This window comes from Hemicordylus capensis, chromosome 6, assembly GCF_027244095.1.
Source record: "Hemicordylus capensis ecotype Gifberg chromosome 6, rHemCap1.1.pri, whole genome shotgun sequence".
NCBI classification, from domain to species: Eukaryota; Metazoa; Chordata; class Lepidosauria; order Squamata; family Cordylidae; genus Hemicordylus; species Hemicordylus capensis.
Genome location: NC_069662.1, coordinates 116,331,813 through 116,352,626, shown reverse-complemented (window position 1 = coordinate 116,352,626; position 20,814 = coordinate 116,331,813). Strand labels below are relative to the sequence as shown.

Here is a 20,814-nt window from a genome sequence, read left to right as displayed (position 1 = left end):
CATCATGCCACTCTACAACTAGTTCATTTCATCACAGAATTGGAAGAAAGTTTTACAGATGGTAAAACCTTCTGAGGTCATGTTGTTCCCCAAATTTCAGAGAAATAGCTCCAGCACTTTTTGTGCAGGAACACTTTAAAATCTTGAGGCCTGACTCCCCCCACCCACACGCACACCATTTTAAGCTGAACAACTAGAGCAGCTGGGATGGAAACAAGGTTTTTGATGCACTCTCCTACTTCTTCCCTGCATACTCATGGTTCTCATCTCCTTCTTGAGGGCGGGAGTTCCATTTGATGTAGTGAGGCTAACAACTGAGTAAGCATGAGTGAAAGTGGAGTTTCATTTTTACAAATTAAAGTAAAGGGGCTTTAAGATCATAATATTGATTTAAAAACATCTGTAAAGGGCTATGACCAGAAGAAAAATGCAGTACCAAAATATGCTAAGGTACAGACAGATGGGGGTACTTTGGAAGCCAATTCCTTGATATATCATCTAAATGGAAAACCACTCCTTCTCAAGCGTCCTTTTAAAATCCTTTTTTATTCCTTTTAAAATTCTTTTTTATTACATATACTGTACTATAATGTATAAGTTAATGTCTTTTATGCTGTTTTAAGACCTCCATGGCCCATCTACACCTTTTCCCTCATTGCCCAAGTTGTTCTGCCAATGTTTTAGTTTTTTAAAAAGTCAGAATAAGTGAAGCCTGGAAAGTAACAAGTGTTTTATGGGAGTAGCACTAACGTAACATAATGTAATAATAAAAGCAGCACTGTTGGACTGCATTCACCTGACCCAGGGCCCTACCAGGGCACTCCATTTGTCATATCAGGCCCTGCTCATGGTCCTACTACTAGCAGAGATCTGGCTGGTGGGGACTAGAGACAGGGCTTTTTCAGTTGTGGCCCCTCAGCTTTGGAATGCCCTCCCGGAAGGGCTTCACCATGCTCCCTCCCTCAGTGTTTTTAAGAAACCACTGGAGACACATCTTTTTTAGAGAGACTTGCTAATCTCTTATCCTATGCTTTTATCTGGTAGGTTTCTTAGTGTTTAGCTTTACATTGATAATTTTTAATTTCAATTTTAAAACTTGTTATTTTAATTGTGGTTGTAACCTGGTCTTTTAACTTTTTTAACCTTATGATTTTTTAAATTCCATATTGCATCTATTTTGTTAATGTTGTAAGCTGCCCCGAGCAGTACAGCTAATTAATAATAATAATAATAAAATTAATAATAACATAAAAATATCTCACGGAATTAGAATATCATCTGTACGCTCTGTAAAATCTCCCTGTCATAGGAACATATAACAGGAAGCTGCCTTATACTGAATCAGACTATTGGTCCATATAGCTCAGTATTGTCTACACTGACTGGCAGTGGCTCTCTGTGGTTGCAGGCAGGAGTCTTTCTCAGTCCTCCCTGGAGATGTCAGGAACCTGGCACCTTCTGCATGCAAAGCAGATGCTCTACCACTGAGCTGAGGTTCCATTCCCTGTCTGAAAGGGCCAGAGGTAAATGATCACAACAGGGCAGAGGAAAACCTGTGTTTCAAATCTTGAATATCTTGTGCCAACAGTACTGTACTAAATGGACCACTGGTCTAACACTGCACTAAGCTCCTTCTATCCAAGAAAGTGTTTTTAGAGACACTTGCACCTTGCTATTTATTTTGCTTGTATCTTGCTATGGTTTTTGCCTCTGGAGACAAACCCTCTATAGGATTATCCTTTGTGTAAGCAGGTTTTTTTTGTAGCTGACTTTGGATATTCAGATAAGACAATGGGCATCTCTACAGTACTAATGATCAGGGATGACCACCGGCAGATTGCCTTAAACATGCTCATCACAACAAGGAAGCAGAAACAGAGCTTTTTCTGATAAATGACCCACAGAAACAAATATAACCTCATAGTAAGAGCAACTCAGTTGACACTGTCCATATTATACATCCATTGAGCCGTGCATCCTTTAAGCAAGTCAGTAAACAAAACATATTTGGCATTTCAGTTAAATGCGGAAAGTGCACTGAAACGAAAGACCTCACTCTTTATTTGATTTCTTGAAACATTTTTTAGGCTGTACTGTTAATAACATTAAGGAGGAGATGAGCAATAAAGATATTGGTGCAGAGTTTATTATGAGAAAAAGCCCGCTTTAGGAGTCGTCGTCTTTCACCACTTAGCCGGGCTCTTTGTGTACACATCCTTCCATTCAGAATCTTTATTGCTGTTTGACTAAGGAAAAAACGCATTCAAGAATGCAAGCCAGAGCACACTGTCGGCTTCCAAGCTTTCTCTGTGTGTGGGTCCAGGTACTGCTCATAACCATGTTGTTTTCTGCCACTCACGTTTGCAAGCCCTTTACTCGGTGAAACTCAATACTTCCCATACAAATAAAGCAAGTTGTCTGACAAATTGTATTCTCCCTGGCTTTTGTGGGGTCGGTCGGTGACTTTCTTTTACTGAGGGAACAAGGAGAAGTTTATAATAGGATCAGTTTTGTTTGCAATTTGTTTCTAATAGATGCCAATAAGCCGGTTAACTAGGCTCCAGTTAATGGAAATTTTATTGGTTTTCCTCCTGCAGTGCACATGACCTTTCCTTGCAAGCCTTTGCGATCCTTGAAAACATGTATCTGCTGCTTTCCGTCAGTCCTTCTTCCAGCAAGGATATGACCACTGACTCTTCTGAACTTGTACACCACCAACTCTTTGCTGGAGAGTAGGCAGAAAATACTTTGATCGCCCTGTCAGTGGCAAATTTACAGCAACATTCTGGCTTTTGTTCCATGTGTATTTCTCCAAATATAATATCTCCCTCAAGAAATCAATGATAAGCTGCTAAACTAAAGAGCATGGGAACATCCACAGAGCAGTAAATTAATGGTCTTTCGTGGATAGATGGTTACAGATTTCATCATAAAAAATGGATAAAAGATTACATATCACACAGAGCGAAACTTTTAATAACTCAACATGACTTTACTTAATGGGTTTTATTCATTTTAATCATTATAGTGTCAATGATGATTATAGCCTTATTAGATTCTAGTGATTGAGGAGCCTGTTTATGAGAGATTGAAAATCTTAGGCTGCACCAGGGTGTAGTGTGCAGGCACAGTTGGTCTGCTGTGCAACTTCATCTGAAGGAGGAAGGCTTGTCAGAAGATTTTCAATTAATATTTTTACAGAATTGCTCCTGTCTTTATTGACCGAGGTCACTGATGACTTAAGGATTCCACAACATCAGCTTCTCCAAACAGTAGGCCAGTGGCAAGAATAAATCAGAGAGAGAGAGAACTGGATTTTTTTTTTCTGTAAGGAAGCTAGAAATGGAGAATTTTAGAGTGAAAGTGGGCCACTCTCTACAGCCTTTTAGTAAGACAAGGCAAATTGGAAATGGATAAGCCTGTAATCCTATGTACACTCAGTGGACAATAAGCCCATTGAACATCATGGAAAGTACTTCTGAGTAAATATGCCTAGGACTGGGTGGTGACTGACTGAAAGAAATTCAGTATCCTTAGGGATGTGTGAAGCTTCAGGGTTATTTTTTTCCAGGTTTGGGCTGCTTTGACCGCATTTTGCCATCTGGGAGGTGCAAAGTGGGGTCAAAGTGAAGCAAACTGGGCTGAACCCTTTGGCCCCTTGAACCTTCTCTTTGGTCAATCCCCACCCCACATCCTTCAAACTACTTTAAAGGACCAGTAGGGGCAAGTAGAAAAGGTTCTAGTCTTTCTTGTTGCTGCCTGCCATGGAAGAGAACTCATGTTTTGGGCGGCATAAAAATGTGATAGATAAATAAATAAAACTAAATAAGAGGAAACAACCACATTCCACACTTTGACTTTAAAAGGGATACCTTCTCCATAAGTCTCAGGAAACTGCATGGGTGCTGCTGGGATTTGTAGTCTTTTATGAGACTGCAAAGGGTTTCACTCAAAGAACTAGATCCTGCCAAATTGACCAAGGATCCTTCGGAACTCTAAAGTGGTCCCCAAAGTGAAGCATCTCCATTTTGCACAGGTCTAAAAATTTTATCACGATGCTATTTCCTGTTATTATACTCTAGCATAGCTAATAGTAAATCTCTAATATTCTGCTTCTGCAGATATAATTGTGGCTGGCAATAGGAAAATCCATCCTAATGCAGATCAGCGTAAAGGGGTAGTTGACAATGCCAATGCCGGAGTACACAACCCCTCTGGCACGCAGACAGACAATGGGGCAATTCTCACGACCAACAAAAATCGAGCTAGGAGAGCCTAGCCTGATTTTTGTTGGTCGTAAGAACCACCGGGCTCACAGTCGAGCCTGGTGGGTCTTGAGCGGGTAACCCGCTCGAGAACCCCTGCTGAAAAGCAGGTTTGCGGAGCGAGCGCTCCAGCAAACCTGCTTTTTAGGCTCGTGAGTAGCCGCGGCGCGGCTTCACGCCATGCCTACTCATGAGTAGACCCCCGGCCGGGAGGCTTAAAAGCAGCCTCCCGGCTTGGGGGTCTCCCCAGTATGCCCTGCGCGCTCACACAGGGCATACTGGGGCTTGGGGGGGCCACATGGCCCCCGCTCCCCCCATCCCCCGCCAGCTCTGTCTTGGAGCCGGCCATTGTTGGCCGCCCAGGGCTCCCTGCCCGCTTGTCTGCGGGGAGAACAGGCTTAGTCCGCTCTCCCCACAGTTCTAACAAAAGCGGGTCTCACGGATCGTAAGACCCGCCTCAATAACTGAGGATGCAAACATTATGTCTTTGTTTAATTTTGTAGGCATTCTAATGGCAATGTGTCATCAGTGGCAACTGATAAAAGGGAAATGGCTGCTGGGAGAAAGATTCAGCTACGGAGGCAGAGGACCATTTTCTAAACTGGAAAGCATTTCAGCATCTGCTATCAATAATGGTATTAGATAATGCCTTACTAGATAATGGACTACAAGACAACCTTTCCCAAACACTACCCAATCTTTTTGTCTTAAGATACAAGCAGCATACACATCTTTATTTATCATAGTTATATATCATATGATCTCTCTCTCTCTCTAAGCAGTGTACACAATTTAAAACACAACCAATATAAAACATAGTAAAAACAAAACAATTTCCAGAATAAAAACAGTCACAACAATTTCAAAGCATAAAAACAAGTAAGCAGTTTGAAATTAATTTCAACTAAGAGTCTGAGAAAACAGATGTGTCTTGAGGGACTTTTAAAAAGCAATCAGAGATGGAGAAGCTCTTATTTTGACAGGGAGCATATTCCAAAGCCCTGGGGCAGCCACAAAGAAGGCCCAGTCCCGAGTTGCCACTCAACAAGCCAGTGGCAACTGTAACCAGACCTCCCCAACTAATCTTAATAGGCGGCGGGATTCATGACAAAGAAAGCACTCTTTTAAGTACTGTGGATCCAAGCCATGAAGGCATTTATAGCTAATAACTAGTACTTTGTATTTCGCTTGGAAACATATCGGCAGCCAATGCAGTTCTTTTAAAATTGGTGTAATATGGTTCCTTCAGGTTGTCCAAGAGACCTGTCTGGCTGCCACATTCTATACCAATTGTAGTTTCCGGACTACGTACAAAAGCAGCTCCATGTAGAGTGCATAACAGTAGTCAAGTCTGGAAGTTACCAGCATATGCACCTCTGTTTTAAGGCCATTTACCTCCAGAAATGGGTGTAGCTGATGTATTGGCTGGAGGTAAAAAAAAGCATCCCTGGCCACTGAAAAACCAGAGGGCATTTTGGATACAGGAGCACATCCAAACTATGTACTTTTTCTTTTGCTGGGAGTGTAACCCCATCCAAAATGGGCATTTCACATTCTTTCTCATTCATTCAAATTCTGAGAAGGTTTGCTCAGAAAATTCCACTCAGGGCTGCAATCCGCCCCCTCCCCGCCACCTGAGGCCCCGCTTGGAATGACTCTAGAGTTGGGAATTCTCTCTTGTAAGAGATACCCTTCTATTACAGCAGAGTGCACTAAGGCACAACACACAGGAGTCTGCCCAGGCATGTGTGTCTGTTAAGAGCCAAAGAAACTTGGAGTCAGTTCATAGTTTCAAATCAATATAAGGAGTCTTTATTGGTGAACTCCATTCTAGATAGTAAAGTGGAGAGATAGGATCTCTAATCTAGCTAGGTAGCTGGATGCAGAGGGATGGTTTCTGCATCTCTGCACATACGGTGCAGGGAGAGAAGAGCGTGTGTGTTGCAAGGGAGAAGAAAGGGAAGAGGAAGAGGCAAGGCAGGCAGGCAGGAAGTCCCTGAGAGTAGCAATCTACATATCAAAGGGATAGTGGCAGAGCAGTAGAGAAGGGAGGACCAATGTCTTGACCCCTCTAGCCCTCTGACTCACTAATTTGTCCCCCTCTATCTCTGAGACATGAAACAGCGCAGGGTCCTTTACTTCCAACATCTAGCCCTATTCAAACATTCACTGACATTCTGAACAGCAAAGCAGCCATCCAAGAGGCTTGCATGCTTGCTGCTTCCAACTGCCACTCCAGACCTGTGTGTCATCGCAGCTCAGATGGGTGGCTTGCTGCACAGAATGTCAGCTGTTACGTTGAACAAGTATACAGCTGTCTGTACACTCGGACATGTTTTTGGGTACATGGTTGTACCTGTGTTCATGTTAAAAGTGAACCTGGATACAGGCCCCTGAAATGCAGGATACAGATAGGAAGTGTACTGCTGTGCCTGTGTTGAACATAATGCGTGAATAACTGTACTTGTGTACAGTTCTGTACCTGTGTACTTTGTACACTCTTTGTACATGTGAATAGGGCTCATATGTAATATGTCATTGTGAGGCTGTTCTCACACACGTGCAAAACCAGGCTAAGGGAGCTCAGCCACTGGGAACCACTGGGATTGGCCCGATCCTGGTGGCTCCACGGTGGCAAACCCAAATATTTAGCCACCCTACGCTCCCTTAACCCCAATTACTTGCTCATATGTCAGCCGCAGCTGCAGCTGGCAGACTCAGGGAGGGGAGGGGGGATCCCCATAATGCACAGCACACTCGTGTGGTGCATTATCGGAGCTCCGGGGGGCAGGGTGATGGGCAGCGGCACGTCCTGGCACCCCAATCCTTGGAGCTGCTGGAAGGAGCTGCTGGTCATCTGGGCGGGCAATCTGCCCGTCCAGGGAATGGGAGAAAATAATCTATAATGAGGGCAAGTGTAACCTGCTCTCACCATGGACTGCCCCGGAGCCCTTCTCCTGGATCGTGAGAAGAGGCTCTGTGTTTTTCATAGGGCATTATGGGGGGAACTTCATGGCAGCTCTGCACTGCGGTTTCTGCTGCCAAAGATGCAGTGTGTGTGTGTGTGTGTGTGTGTGTATCTGTGTGTGTGTGTCTGTATACACACACACAACAAGAAGTCTAAAGGGGGAAAAGGACAGCCTATTAGTAAGTGTGGTAAGAGCCCCCACATTCTCAGAATGTATCTGCCACCTCAAAATCCGCCCTCAAGAATGTCATTGTCTGCCACCCCAAATCTGAGGCTAGTTCAGCAAACAAGCACAGTTAATAAGCTGTGCACTGTTCCCCCAAGTACAGCCTATCCTCTAGTCTCCCCCTCTTCCATTACTGTAAGAAAATATCCTATTCAATCCTCTGTGAAGAGTCCTGCCAGGGAAATGTCTAGAACCCTGTTAACAAGCAATTACATACCCAACATCTGTGTGAAGCCTAAACCCAGTAGTCAGGTCAAGACAAGCCACCTATCAGATCCAGATGCACCAAGAAGCAAGGCAAAATATTTGGTCTGACCTGCAGATTCCAGAGAGGGAGACATTTTCCTGGTTCTGATCTTCATTCCTATACATTGATCATTCAGGGAAGGGGCAGCATTTTGAATTTTTATTCTGGTGTTTGTGTAACAACAACATTTTTTCTGGTGTTCTATGGCACAGGTCCTTATTTGCCACCATCTTTATATATGCCTTCTCTGGACATTTGTGCTTGGAGTATCATAATGCTCTGAGATGGAGCTTCAAAATACAATTTAACATGGAGCACTCAAGATCCTTGGAAGCATCCTGGCTTAACCCTTCCTACATGATCCTTGAAAGCATCCTGGCTTAACCCTTCCTACATGATTTTGGCATGTGAATTTAGAAGCAGGTGTCCAACTACATGACTGACAAATAGAACAACTGAACATGACTACTATCCAGTGATTTTTGAAAGACAGGTAACAAAAAGAGCGACCGTCCCTGCTAGGTGGATGGCGATTCAGGGGTGGACCCACCATTGCGCGAACGGGTTCAAAGAACTTGGGCCACTGCCCCTCAGGGGCCATGCCTTGTGCCCCAGCCATGCCCCCATGTCTGACACCAGACAAATGGGGCTGCACAGCCCCATTTGTGGAAGAATTTGGCCTTTAAAAGGCAGGGAGAACCTCTCCCAGCCACACTGCGAAGACGGCGCTGGCCGATTTTGCTTGCAAACGGGGCCACACAGCCCCATTTGCAAACTAAACTACACCCCCTGTGTCTGATGCTGATGTCTGATACAGGGGGCAGGGCTAGGGGATCTGCAGCGGCGGGTTGAACCTAGGAGCACTGAACGCAGATCTAAAGCTTGTTTGTGCCAGTAAATCAAATGTCTGGACAAAGAAGAACACCAATTACCCTGTTGGTGCATCACTGCAGAGATATTGTGACGACTCTGAGGGTGGATAAGTCAAAAGAGAGAGAAAAGTACGTATTTGGACTCCCAGCATGGTGCAAGTGTCTTTATTTGTAAAGTGTGGAGGAAGAATAGAGACACTTATATTTATCAGATGGCTCTAGCAAGGAGGGCTCTCCAGTGAGTCTGACAACTCAGCAGATCTATATCGCACAGAGAGTGCACATTTCAGCAGGTTCTGCATGCAGGAGTATTGAGTCAAACCTATGCTGAGAATGCAGTCAGAGAGAGATCTGAGTTATCAGGCATGGCCAGCACCTGATTCGCATAGCACTAACTGCTGTATTAACAACTGTTTGGTTTCACATTACAGCTCCTACCTTCTGTTGCAAGGGAGAGGATTGTAATTCTAAAGGAATGGAAACCATCATTCTCTTCCCTTACATAGATGCCTTTCTAATGGAAAAAGTCAGTCACCGATGAATAGTTGACACTACATTGAGCTGTTTTCCTAAGGGCAATATTCCTGTAACAGCTTAAAGTCACCCAGTACTTACAAACTACCTGCAAGAAGTCTTTTGATTCGACACACACAATAAAGGTGCTACTTTTGGCACAGTCCTTTCTTGGTTTTGATTAACAAGGGTGACATTGTTTCATTCTGTGTGAGCTACATATGGTTCAACTGGAGATCTCACCCTCCCACTCCCCTCTGCATCTACACTGCATGAGAGGATTATAAAATACAAAGGGCTAAATAAAAACACTGCAATTTAAGCCTCTAATTTAGGCTGCATTCTCACAATCGTAAGGATCCGGGTTTAAAAGTTAAACAGGATCAGTGAGCCCCTTGGAGTTTATTGTGAGAAAGTAGAATTTCAGGACAATTCTGGTCCTAGTTATCTATCCTAGTTATCTATCCTAGTTAATAGATAACTAGGATAGTTCTCTATCCTATCTGTTCTAGTTATCTATGCTAATCAAATGCTGCTTAACTAGAGCAGTTTGACCAGGATTGCCCTGAAATTTGGCATTCTCACAATCAGTTCTGGGGTTCACTGACTGAGTCCTAGTTATCTGTCTTGGTTAAATGTTGGTTAACCAGAGCAGTTTGACCAGGATTCCCTGAAGTTTGACATTCTCACAATCAGCTCTGCAAGGCTCACTGATTGAATCCTAGTTGTCTAACCAGGTTAAATGCTGGTTAACCAGATCTGTTTGACCAGGATTACCTGAAATTCTGCATTCTCATGATCAGCTCTGCAGGACTCACTGATCCTGATTAACTTTTTAACCAGGATCTTTGTGGTTGTGAGAACACAGCTTCAACAGCATTTATTTGATCCTAGAGAAGAGGAATTTATTGAGTTCAGAGCTTTGGAAGGTAGAAAGTGTGTAGTCAATCAGTGTGTAGAGCTGGGTTCCTTGGGGAGAGTGGGCTTGACCCGTTCTCCCCACAGACAATCACGGAACCCTCCTTGGGCAGGCGGATCACCTGGCAGTTCCGGGGGTGGGGTGAAGGAAAGTGCCGCCACGTGGCACCCCACCCCTGGAGCCCCATAATGCACCACGCAGCTCCCGTTGCTACACATGAGCAGCAGAAACCGGGCTGGGTTCCCTTAGCTTGGTTTATGCTGCTCATGAAAATCGCCTCAATGTGTTCTTTCCCCCAGCATTCCTTTCTGAGAAATGAAGCCCACATCTGTACAGAACATGCATTCAGCAAGGATTTCCAAAACACTTTAATCACAATTGCCCCAACTCTGGTCTCTATTTACCGGGGACATACTTTATTTTTAATTTTTTCTAATGGTCTCTGATAAAATCACTAGTTAGCATCCACAGTGTCCCCGGCACAATGATCGTTAACACAAGAAACATCCCCCACCCACCCCTCCCTACTGACACTCCTCCACAGCCCCCCAAAAGACATGGCTGAGTGTCGGGGGAACCTTGAGCAATGGCATGTGATGTGGCATAGAGAGCAGTGCCTCTGCTAGCGATTCCCTTCATGGCTTCTGGCTATTCCCCCTCCCTTTGCAGTCCCCCCCACTCTAGTCCATGCTGTTGATGAAGATTGCCTAACTCAGTCATGGCTTTTCAGGGGTCTCAGGAAGCTTTTGCAGGCTGGAGGGGGTGGGGAAGGTGCTGTGCACTGGCTCATGTACCAGAGATGCACATTTTTGACTGGGGTTTGCGTGGATGCATCTTGTTTCTTGTGCACATGCATCAAAATATATGCACATGAACATTAAGGGGCCACACAGTGCCCAGTCTGCCATTTCACACGTTGCAGATGCTGTTGTGTACTTTGGACTATGACTGCATACTATTGGGCAATTATGTCTTCCAATATATCTTTAATCTTTAACTATCTTGCACTGGAAATCAGCAAAGAACAGGCTATTGCAGAGTAAATGAATACAGTAAGGCTACTCAACTTTGGCCTTCCTGCAGATGTTGGCCTACAGCTCCCATCATTCCTGACTTGGCCACTGTGGCTGAGGATGCTGGGAGCTATAGTCCAAAACCAGCTGGAGGATGCAGTTGAGTAGCCCTGGGTTGCAGTCTACAACTGACAGAGCACAGCAGAGGTTTCAGCAATCCATAAGTGCAATGTTGATAAGATCTTTGGTATCAGAACAGTATGCACTGGAATAATGACCTCAGAATTGTGATGAACTCTCTGGTAACCTCTAGGCTTGACTACTGCAATGCGCTCTATGTGGGGCTGCCTTTGTATGCAGTTCAGAAACTTCAGTTGGCCCAAAATGCAGCAGTTAGATTGGTCTCTGGGTTTTTTTGGAGAGACCATATTATGCCTGTTTTAAAACAAATGCATTGGCTGCCAATAGATTTCTGGGCAAAATACAAAGTGCTGGTAATTATTTCCAAAGCCCTAAACAGCTTAGGGTTTCCTGGGAGAGCACCTTTTTCTGCATGATCCCCACCGCACATTCAGGTCATGGAGAGAGGTCTGTCCCCAGATGCCGCAGCTTGTCTGGTGGTGACTCAGGAACAGGCCTTCTCTGTAGTTGCTCCTGGGCTATCAGCCTTTAAAAGAGCCCTTCAGATACATTTTTTTAGCCAGGCTTTTAGTAATCTTTGAATGTTTTAACAGTTTGTCTTATTTTGTTTCAGGAGGTATATAAATAAATAAAATAAAATGATAAAATAATATAGACCAAAGGTTCCCAACCTGTGATACTCCAGCTATTCCTGAACTCCCATCATCTCCACCCACAATGAACTGTGGTGCTCCACATATGGAGTACCACAGGTTGGGAACTCCTGAGATAGATATATAACAAGAATGTCCCAGGGTGGTTGGTGTGGGGTGTGTGTGTGTGTGTGTGTGTGTGTGTGTACACGCATATGTGTGAAATGTTGACAGTTACGTGATCAGGATGTTTGTTTGATGTTTGTTTATTTTCCACATTTTTTAGTTACTTTCCCATGGATGGTTCAGGGAAAGCTGAAAACAATATTAAAAATAGTATAAATTGAAAAGAGCAGAAATGTGTACAAAGAAAGCAGCAAAACCTAGGCTGGAATGGTTTTTCAGGACAGGATTGTCTCTGCTGTTCTGCAAAGCATCAGCATTTGGATAATTTCATGGAGGAGAGGTCAGTCAATGGGTAATAGTCGGAGGGCTATAAGCCACCTCCAGCCTCAAAGGCAGGATGCCTCTGAGTACCAGTTGCAAGGGAGTAACAGCAGGAAGGAGGGCATGCCCTCAACTTCTGCCTGTAAGCTTCCAGCAGCATCTGGTAGGCCACTGTATGAAACAGAATGCTACTAGATGTGCCTTAGGTCTGATCCAGCAGAGCTGTTCTTATGTTCTTATCAAAAGCAACAGGGACTGCCAACCCTCCGTTAGCAGTATATGCCACAGTGAGGATGCTAGGAACATAGGAAGCTGCCGTATACTTATACCATTGGTCCATCTAGCTCCGTACTGTCCGTACTGACTGGCACCAGGGTTTCAGGCATGAGTGTCTCTCCAACCCTACCTGGAGATGCCAGGGATTGAAGCTGAAACCTTCTGCAGGCAAGCAGATGCTCTACCACTGAGTTACAGCCCCATCCCCTAAGGAGAATATCTTACAGCAGACAGTGCTCACATGTAGTCATCCATCTCAATGCAAACCAAGGTGAACCCTACTTAGCAAAGGGGACGATTCATGCTAACTACTGCAGGATCAACGCTCCACATCTATGCTCTGCACTGGGCTTCTGCGAATGCACATTCTCTGCAATGCTCTGCATTGGTGGACTGGATGGTCCATCGTTTTCTTTCACTGTATTCAAATATTCACAATCATACATTAACAAATACAGAACAAATGTTCCTGTGATGAGGGACTCTGGTTGTCTACTACAGCAGCCTTTGTAAAAGGTAACAGTCTCAGCAATCATTCATTCCAGTGTCCATTTCCTTTTGTAAATGTATTCATCCCATTAAAGTATCCATTTCAGCAATGAGCAATGTTTTTTCAAGTCAACCCATGATGTACAATGAGTGATTAGATTTACAGATTCACAATTTTAGCTGCAACCAACAGATTTTCCACATGAGCCTTTTGATTAGAGATATGCCAGTTGCTCAACAAGCTTCACTATTACCAGAGGATCAACTTCAACTTGATCCCATCCATTAAAAAGATAATAATTTCCCCCCAGAATTTTCTGATGGAAGAGCAATACAATCATATATACAGAAATTGCACAAACTTTCCATGAATTAAGCCAGGACAATTACTAGATCCCACTAAGGGTCAAACCGCACATGACACTAAATGCATGGTTAGGCCTGCCATTTTTATTTTTATTTTTAATGGAAATAGCTATGGTAGGCCAATCAGGCCTGGGAATACCGTATACAGGAAGCGGTTATATAATCCCTTCTCAACACATTGTCCTCTTGGAAGAAATCACCTAAGAAGCTATTAGGCCCAGTATCTAGTCCTAAGAGGATCTGTCATATTATCGCATAACGGCTAAATTTACTCAGGAACATTTGTTGAGAGATTTTGTCAAAAGGGTTTGGGGGGTTGTCATCCCCCCCACCCCCCAATGCTACCTTTGTGCTTTCCCACACTACTAGACTCCATCACCAGCACTGGACAGAAGGCAAGTGATGATGGCTTGTGGATGGGATGTGTGTGTTAGCAATGACAGGGCCTAGGGGAGCTGCTCCTGGCCTCTTAGTGCTCCCCCAATTCTTGTAAAGCATCCCGAACCAGCCCCAATGCTTATAGAGGGTAACCCTTACCAGATTCCACTTTGCAAGCATCCCGAACAAGGCTCAAACTCAGACCGGTCCCCCATTCTGGAGGGCTGGACCAGTTTGATGTCAAACCCGATTCAATTTGAGACAGTTTGCACACCGTAGGGTTCAGAAATTGAGCGGACAAATTAAAAGCCAGAATTGAGAAGCAAGCCAGGGTCAGGGGAAACCAAGGGTCAAGCTGAACAAACTGTCAGGAGCAAGCCAGAGGTCAGAGACAAGCCAAGCCAAGCAAACACACAGGAGTAATAACCAACGGCCCACCAGGACCTAGTGACTTTAACAGTGTTAAATTAACACTGAGAAAAAACTTACTGCGGACAGGAAGCTCTTATATCCTTTCTTTTGTGTGAAGAGCCAATTATTGGTTTCAAGGACAGCGACAGCCTAGGGTTGAGGGCTCAGAAGCTGCCGCAGTGCAGGAACTGCCACAAGAGGCTGTGGTACGCAGTCTCAGCCTGCACCCAGGCAGATCTGAAAGTGACTGGCCATGGGGTTTAGGATCAGCAGCTGCAAATCAAAGGGAGGGACCAGGTGAGAAAGTAGGAGCAGCTGTTCCTAGCAGCCACCCTCAGCTGCTCACCTACCCTTCCAGATGGCTGTTGCCATGAAATGAGTAAACAAAATGTTTTGTAGTTGCTTCCTTCACAAATACAAAGTAATCTTATGTAGATTTAACTAAGAGTTTATTCAGAAAAAAACCTCAATTTTTCCTTCTCCTTTCACTCCCTTTTCCTTTCTGACTCCAACCTCCCACAATCTCTACAAGATCCCCACTGGAACAAACATCTAAACAACAAAACATAACCTATTACTGGATATAATACAATACATATTACTGGATATAATACAATATATACAACACACCCCCTCCCCTTTATAACAACCAGTTTGAATTAATTTAAAATTCAGTGACAAAGTATTTAAGTCTTTTAGGTGGTCTCCTGTCATGCACACTTCTCTTAATTCTTGGGTTCTCTGGCACAGGAACTGTTAGTGATATTTTTTCTGGTACAGAGTATTGTCCATCACTTTCATCAGCCTCCTCTGTGAGGTCTAAACTGGAAGCAAGATCAAAGTCCTCTCCAATTCCTCTCTCGAGACCAGGATCTCTTCCCCTCTTTTCTCATAGTATGCATGCTGGAAAGTCTTGAACTGTTCCATTTCTTTTTATCATCCAGTATGACAGAATCTCCTCAGATTTTGATTATTTGTTTTGATCCAGAATATCAGGAAAGTCCCTTTCTCACTTTATAAGGCAGCCGTACTCAAACAAAGTCTCCCATCTGAAATGTTTGCTGTTTTGCACCCCATTTCTGATCCACATACAATTTTAGTTTTTTCAGGGTGAGATGGCATGGAAAGCCTTATCAGTTGTTGCCACTGTGTAAGTTTGGTGGTAACTCTGCATCCTCTCAGCAGTTCAAAAGATGATATTCCTGTAGTGGAATGAGGAGTAGTTCAGTATGCAAATAGAGTTTAAGGATTGCCTCTTTCCAGGATGGTTATTGCATAGTAGTCAGTAATAAACTTTCTTTCACTAATCTGTTCATTCTTTCCGCTAAGCTATTCCCTCGAGGATGGTACAAGGAAATAGTTTTGTGTTTTATCCCATGGTTATGCAAATATTGCTCCATTTCAAATGAGGTAAGCTGTGTCCCATTGTCAGTCACTGGTTCTTTAGGAAGACCCTATCTCGCAAAAACTGCAGTCATGAACTGGATCACCATGTTTATAGTAATGTTGTCAGCAAATGAAACTTCTGGCCACCTGGAATAGTAATCCACCATCACTATAACAGATCTTAGGTTTGGGGGTTAGTTATCCAAAGGCGCCATTATATCCAGAGGAGCGAGCAGCTGCCAGATAGGATAGCGTTAGGGAAAGGGGAGAAAATAGTGATGCTGGCCAGCAGCCAGAGGAGGTGGTGGCTGGCTGGCCAGCTGGGCCAGGCCGGCGGGAGGAGGCGGCAGTGGGGGGCCCACCAGCCAGAAAGCACAGCAGGGGTGGAGAAGAGTGGGAGAGAAGAAACAGGCCAGCCGGCCAGTGGAAAGCCCAGTTGACTGGGCAGCGGAGAAGAAGTGAGCTGGCTGGCCCGCTAGCCAGAAAGCACGGGGGGAGGGGGGAGCAGGTGGGGGGGGGGTAGAAGTGGGCCGGCCGGCCAGCCAGCCAGAAAGCTGGGTGGCCTGGTGAGAAAAAGGCAGCGGTGGTGGATGGGCCGGCCGGAGGCACAGATGCTTTATGCCCTGCCCAGCTAGTTATATATTATTTGGCCTTCAGGCCCAGGCAGTGAAGCAATATAGCTTTCTGCTTTGCTGGAATTAGGGGGGTCAGGGGGTCTGTATGGTGTGGAGGATCTATATGGTGGGGAGGTAACTGCAGATCAGGGGGGTCTGTATGGTGAGGAGATAATTGCATAAGCAAGACCTCCATTGTTTCCAGGACAGAGTAGGTTCTCCTGGGGTGGACAAGAAAAAAGGTGGTGGTGTGTTATGAGCCATGCTGCAGTGGGCATCTAGTGAACAACAGAGTCCAGGATTGATAAGGGGGAAGTACCTTCAGGGGTTGTGCAGGGCAGGAAACTGGGGAAACTATCAGCTGCAGCGATAGTAGAAAGCAGTTCAGGAATGTAGGCCCAGTAAGGCAATGAAATGAATTTGCAAGAGCATTCACAAGCTTTCAGGCTCACACGCTTAGCTGGTTCAAAATCTCATCACCAAATGTTTTATAGCTGCTTCCTTCACAAACACAAAGTAATCTTGTCTAGCTTTAACTAAGAGTTTATTCAGAAACAACTCCATTTTCTCCTCCTTCTCCACTCTTTCTCTTTCTGATTCCCCCCCACCCACCCACACACACCACACACACAGACTCACTCTACAGGATCCCCACTGGGACAAACTTCTGAACAACAATACGTAAAAGATTACTGGATAGAATTCAACACATAAGTCAGATCATAAAGGGGTTTATGCTCTTTCTAAGGGCAGCTTGCAGAGAACAGCCCTGCAGCTAAGATTGGGAGACTCTTGCTGGAAGGAATAACAGTTAAAAGATCTGTTGGGAGTCAGTTGGCAGTAGGAGTGTGGACTGTAAAGTCACAGAGGGCACATTCAGACATAGCAGGAAACCTCGGATAGGCAACCCTGTGCTTAATCTGTGAAGCCAGGAATCATACATCCTGCAGACAATTGTTCAACTGCGGTTCAGCAAATGCCAGCTTTGGGACAGAGAGACCCCCTCCTTCTTCCTGGTCCGCCAAGGCTGCATCCCAGCAAGCTCTGTATGCATGCATCACCAGACTGTGGGCAAGGGGTCAGGACGTCAGTAAAATGGAAGCCATTGGCCACGATCTTCAATGGGGTGTGCTCAGTGCGATCATCATGCCTTTTCGGCATGGATAGCCCACCCTCATCAGGGGAAAGATATTTTAAGCCTTTCCTCCAGAGGCGTAACTATAGGGGGGGCAGGGGGGGCACGTGCCCCGGGCGCCATCTTTTCTGGTCACATGGGGGGCGCCGCCATGACCAATTTTTTTTAAAAAAAAAATTGAAATTTTTTGTTAATACAAATGTTTCCTGCTCAGTGCAGCAGCGCTGCAGCCGTCAAGGGAGCACGTCAGTGCCCCCTTCCCCATGAGCGGTCCCTTCTGCGCCGCCTGCGCCCCCCCCATTGCTTTGCTGGCGTCTAGCGGCCAGTCAGTGGCCTGGCTTGGCGGTGGGCGCTTGTGAGGAAAAACCTAAGTATAATGTAGTATGTTGGGGGGGCGACGGGGGGCATGGTGGGGGGGGCGCCATTTCAGTGCTTGCCCCGGGCGCCGTTTTCCCTAGTTACGCCTCTGCTTTCCTCACACCACTTGAACCCTTGCAAGAGCCCTGCAGTCATACAGTCTTGACCAAGCACAATTACTGATATGGGGGATGGCGAGGGGCACCAGTTTTCCATTACTCTGGGAAGGGATCATGATGACTTCCTCGGAGGGAATATGTATATGAGGGCAGGCAAAGGATCCTGGGGTTTGGTCCACTGTGACCAAGGATACTATTGGACTCGTAGATCTAGACCAAGCCATGCAGGAACCCCCAACACACTCCTGTCCCCATGTTGGCTTGCTGGCCAGGAATTAGCCCTCTCATGAGAGTGCCATGCCACTGGGGAAAACCAGAGGGACCATGTGCTTCGGGTCTCCATTGAACTGCACTCTCATGAGGACTATCCAACTATAGGTGCCTGTGACCCCGCTGATGTGGGGCTTCCGGTATCTCTGGTTAATAATAGAACTCACACTCTATACTTTACTCACTCCACTCAACCCTTCCAGTCTTTCAAGGAGTCCAAGTTGAGGAAGATTGGGGATGGATTCGACATCCTGTTGGATGGTTCTGCTCATGAGGTGTGGCTGAGACTGCATGCTCGCCCACCCCAGGGGAAGGGGCTGGGCCCCCCTTCCCCTAAAAACTAATACAAAAATTAGAACAGAACCACTGAAAAAACCTAGGAGCTTCCTTTTAACCCCAACTCTGAAGTTTTTAGTTTTTATAATTCTCAAGTTTTAGCTTTTAAAATAACTTTTGTTTGAAACTTAATTCTGATTGTGGATTTAGCCTGACTTTTGACTTTTAATTTGAACCGAACCATGCACACCCCTAGCCCAGTGGTTCCATGCACACCCCTAGCCCATGCACACCCCTAGCCCATGCACACCCCTAGCCCATGCACGTGGTTCCATGCACACCCCTAGCCCAGTGCTGTTATTTCCATTCCCCAGTGGTGAATGGAAATAACTGCTGCAGCACCGCTTGTGAACCTGCTTGTTCTGAACAGCATCGGGGCTGCCTGCATGTCCATCACAGCTGCCTTGCCATGAATGTTCCGGTGGCAGTATGCTGTGCATCATGTCAGCTACTGGTTTTGCCTTTAAGGCTTTTCATTGAAAACTACGATTTATTTATTTTTTGAATTTGTGAGGTTAGGAGAGGTTTGCTTTTAAGCTTAAGTTTTTAAGTACTTAAAAGGAAGAGGCTTTTTTGTTATGGACTTAGGGGCATTGCTATAGTTGAATAAGAGGTGAGAGACAAATGTCCCTGTGCCCATAAGAGGGGTGTGCTGCTAGCTGGGAAACAGCCTGCTCTTCAGTCTCCCCTCCTGGCTCCAGGACTCATCGGCAAGCTGCTGGTTCCTGTTCAGAGTGTCCGGAGCACGTGACGTTCTTTGTATAGAAGAGAGAGAGAGGACATGCTGAGAAAGATTTGTTTTCCACCATGCACATATAGACAGGGCAGGGGTGGGAGAGAATGAGAAGATGACACAGGCCCTGAGATCTATTTCCCCTTCTTCTTATCCCAGGACCCAATTCAATCTTTCTATGCCACCTAATGGCACAGCAGGAAAATGGCTTGACTAACAAGCCATTGGTTGCTGGTCCAAATCCCCACTGGTATGTTTCCCAGACTATGGGAAACACCTATATTGGGCAGCAGCGATATAGGAAGATGCTGAAAGGCATCATCTCATACTGTGTGGGAGATGGCAATGGTCAACCCTCCTATATTCTACCAAAGACAACCACAGAGCTCTGTAGTCACCAGGAGTTGAAACTGACTCAGTGGCACACTTTACCTTTATGCCTGGGTATGAGCCTGGGTGGCATCGCCCTGTTGTTGAATTTGCTTACCTTGCATGACTCCTTACCATTTTGGTTCGGTGTTTTGTTTCTGGGGCTGAAATGGTCCTTGCTGGGGTTCTCTAATGCTTTAAGAAACCCTTGTATAAATTCACTTACATTCTTAATTATTGATTTTCCTGCTGATGTTTCAAACAGTTTTATTAATGAGAAGCCAGACATATTTACTTAAAACTGTATTCATCCCCTCTATGCTTGTGCTACCTTCTTACTTACCAACCCAACTTAAAAAAAAAACAAATTCTGTATAAATGGGTTTTGCTGAACATCAAAGCCTACAGCCAAGATGAAGGTAGGTTTTTAGTGAGGAAATGGCATATCTGAGCAGTGATCAGTTGTGCTCTCCAGGCAAGTCTATTTAAAAGCACTTTCCATTTTAAATATAGCAATAAAATACTAGGCTAGCAAACCTTCTTGATAAGGCTAAAAGCAATACATCCAAATCCAATCTAAATTTGACATTGCCTAGAACAAGAATTCACATTGATAAGTCAGGACTCGTTTACAGGGCAATAAATGGGTGGGTAGCTATAATATGGGTATTAAACTTGTAAAATATATTGATGGCAAGCAACGGCTAAATAAATAATTTACTGTGAGAAGATTGGAAATCTTTACGTGGTACTTAATTGACCATTCATGCTCCCACATTCTTGATGGCTTTCTATTTTGCATTTTCGTATTTTTCAGGAGCTCAGATTTCCCCCATGTGTATTTTATTTCCAACTCCAGGGGCTGATCGCAAGTTAGCACATCTCAGGAAGCAAGTCCACTTTCCATCTTTGTATTGTCAGTCAATTACATACCCTCTGACTTGCTCATTAGTTTGTTTAGAAGAATTAAAGAATCAACTGCCTTTCCTGCATATGAAGCAGCTGCTTTAGCTCCTGAACCACAACGAAATGGCAAAATACAACGGCTGACATTCAGTGCAATGCCCATTGATGCATCAAGAAGATGACCCCGTACTGTGAGAAGCTTTCTCATGGATGGGTGTGGGTGAAAGTCAGTGTTCCCTCAAAGGCATGTGCACGTGCGCATGCACACATGTTTTTTAATGTCTGCTCAGTAAATTTTAGATCCCACTCAGGTTGAATCAAGAAGGCCCCACTCTGAATGTACGTGTGCACACACTGCCTTGATACTGCTGCCCAGAGCAAAACTCATTACATACACAGATTAAAAAAACTAGAGGGAACACTGGT

At 44.9% G+C, this 20,814-nt stretch overlaps 1 long non-coding RNA gene across 1 annotated transcript in view; it reads right to left on the bottom strand.

Moving 5' to 3' along the window:
• Positions 1–2,033: 2,033 nt before the first annotated feature.
• Positions 2,034–20,814, bottom strand: part of LOC128328818 (uncharacterized) — a 32,536-nt gene continuing 13,755 nt past the window's right edge. The window contains exon 2 of the long non-coding RNA XR_008309404.1: positions 2,034–2,473. This is a non-coding gene — a long non-coding RNA (uncharacterized LOC128328818). The remainder of the gene's footprint in view (positions 2,474–20,814) is intronic.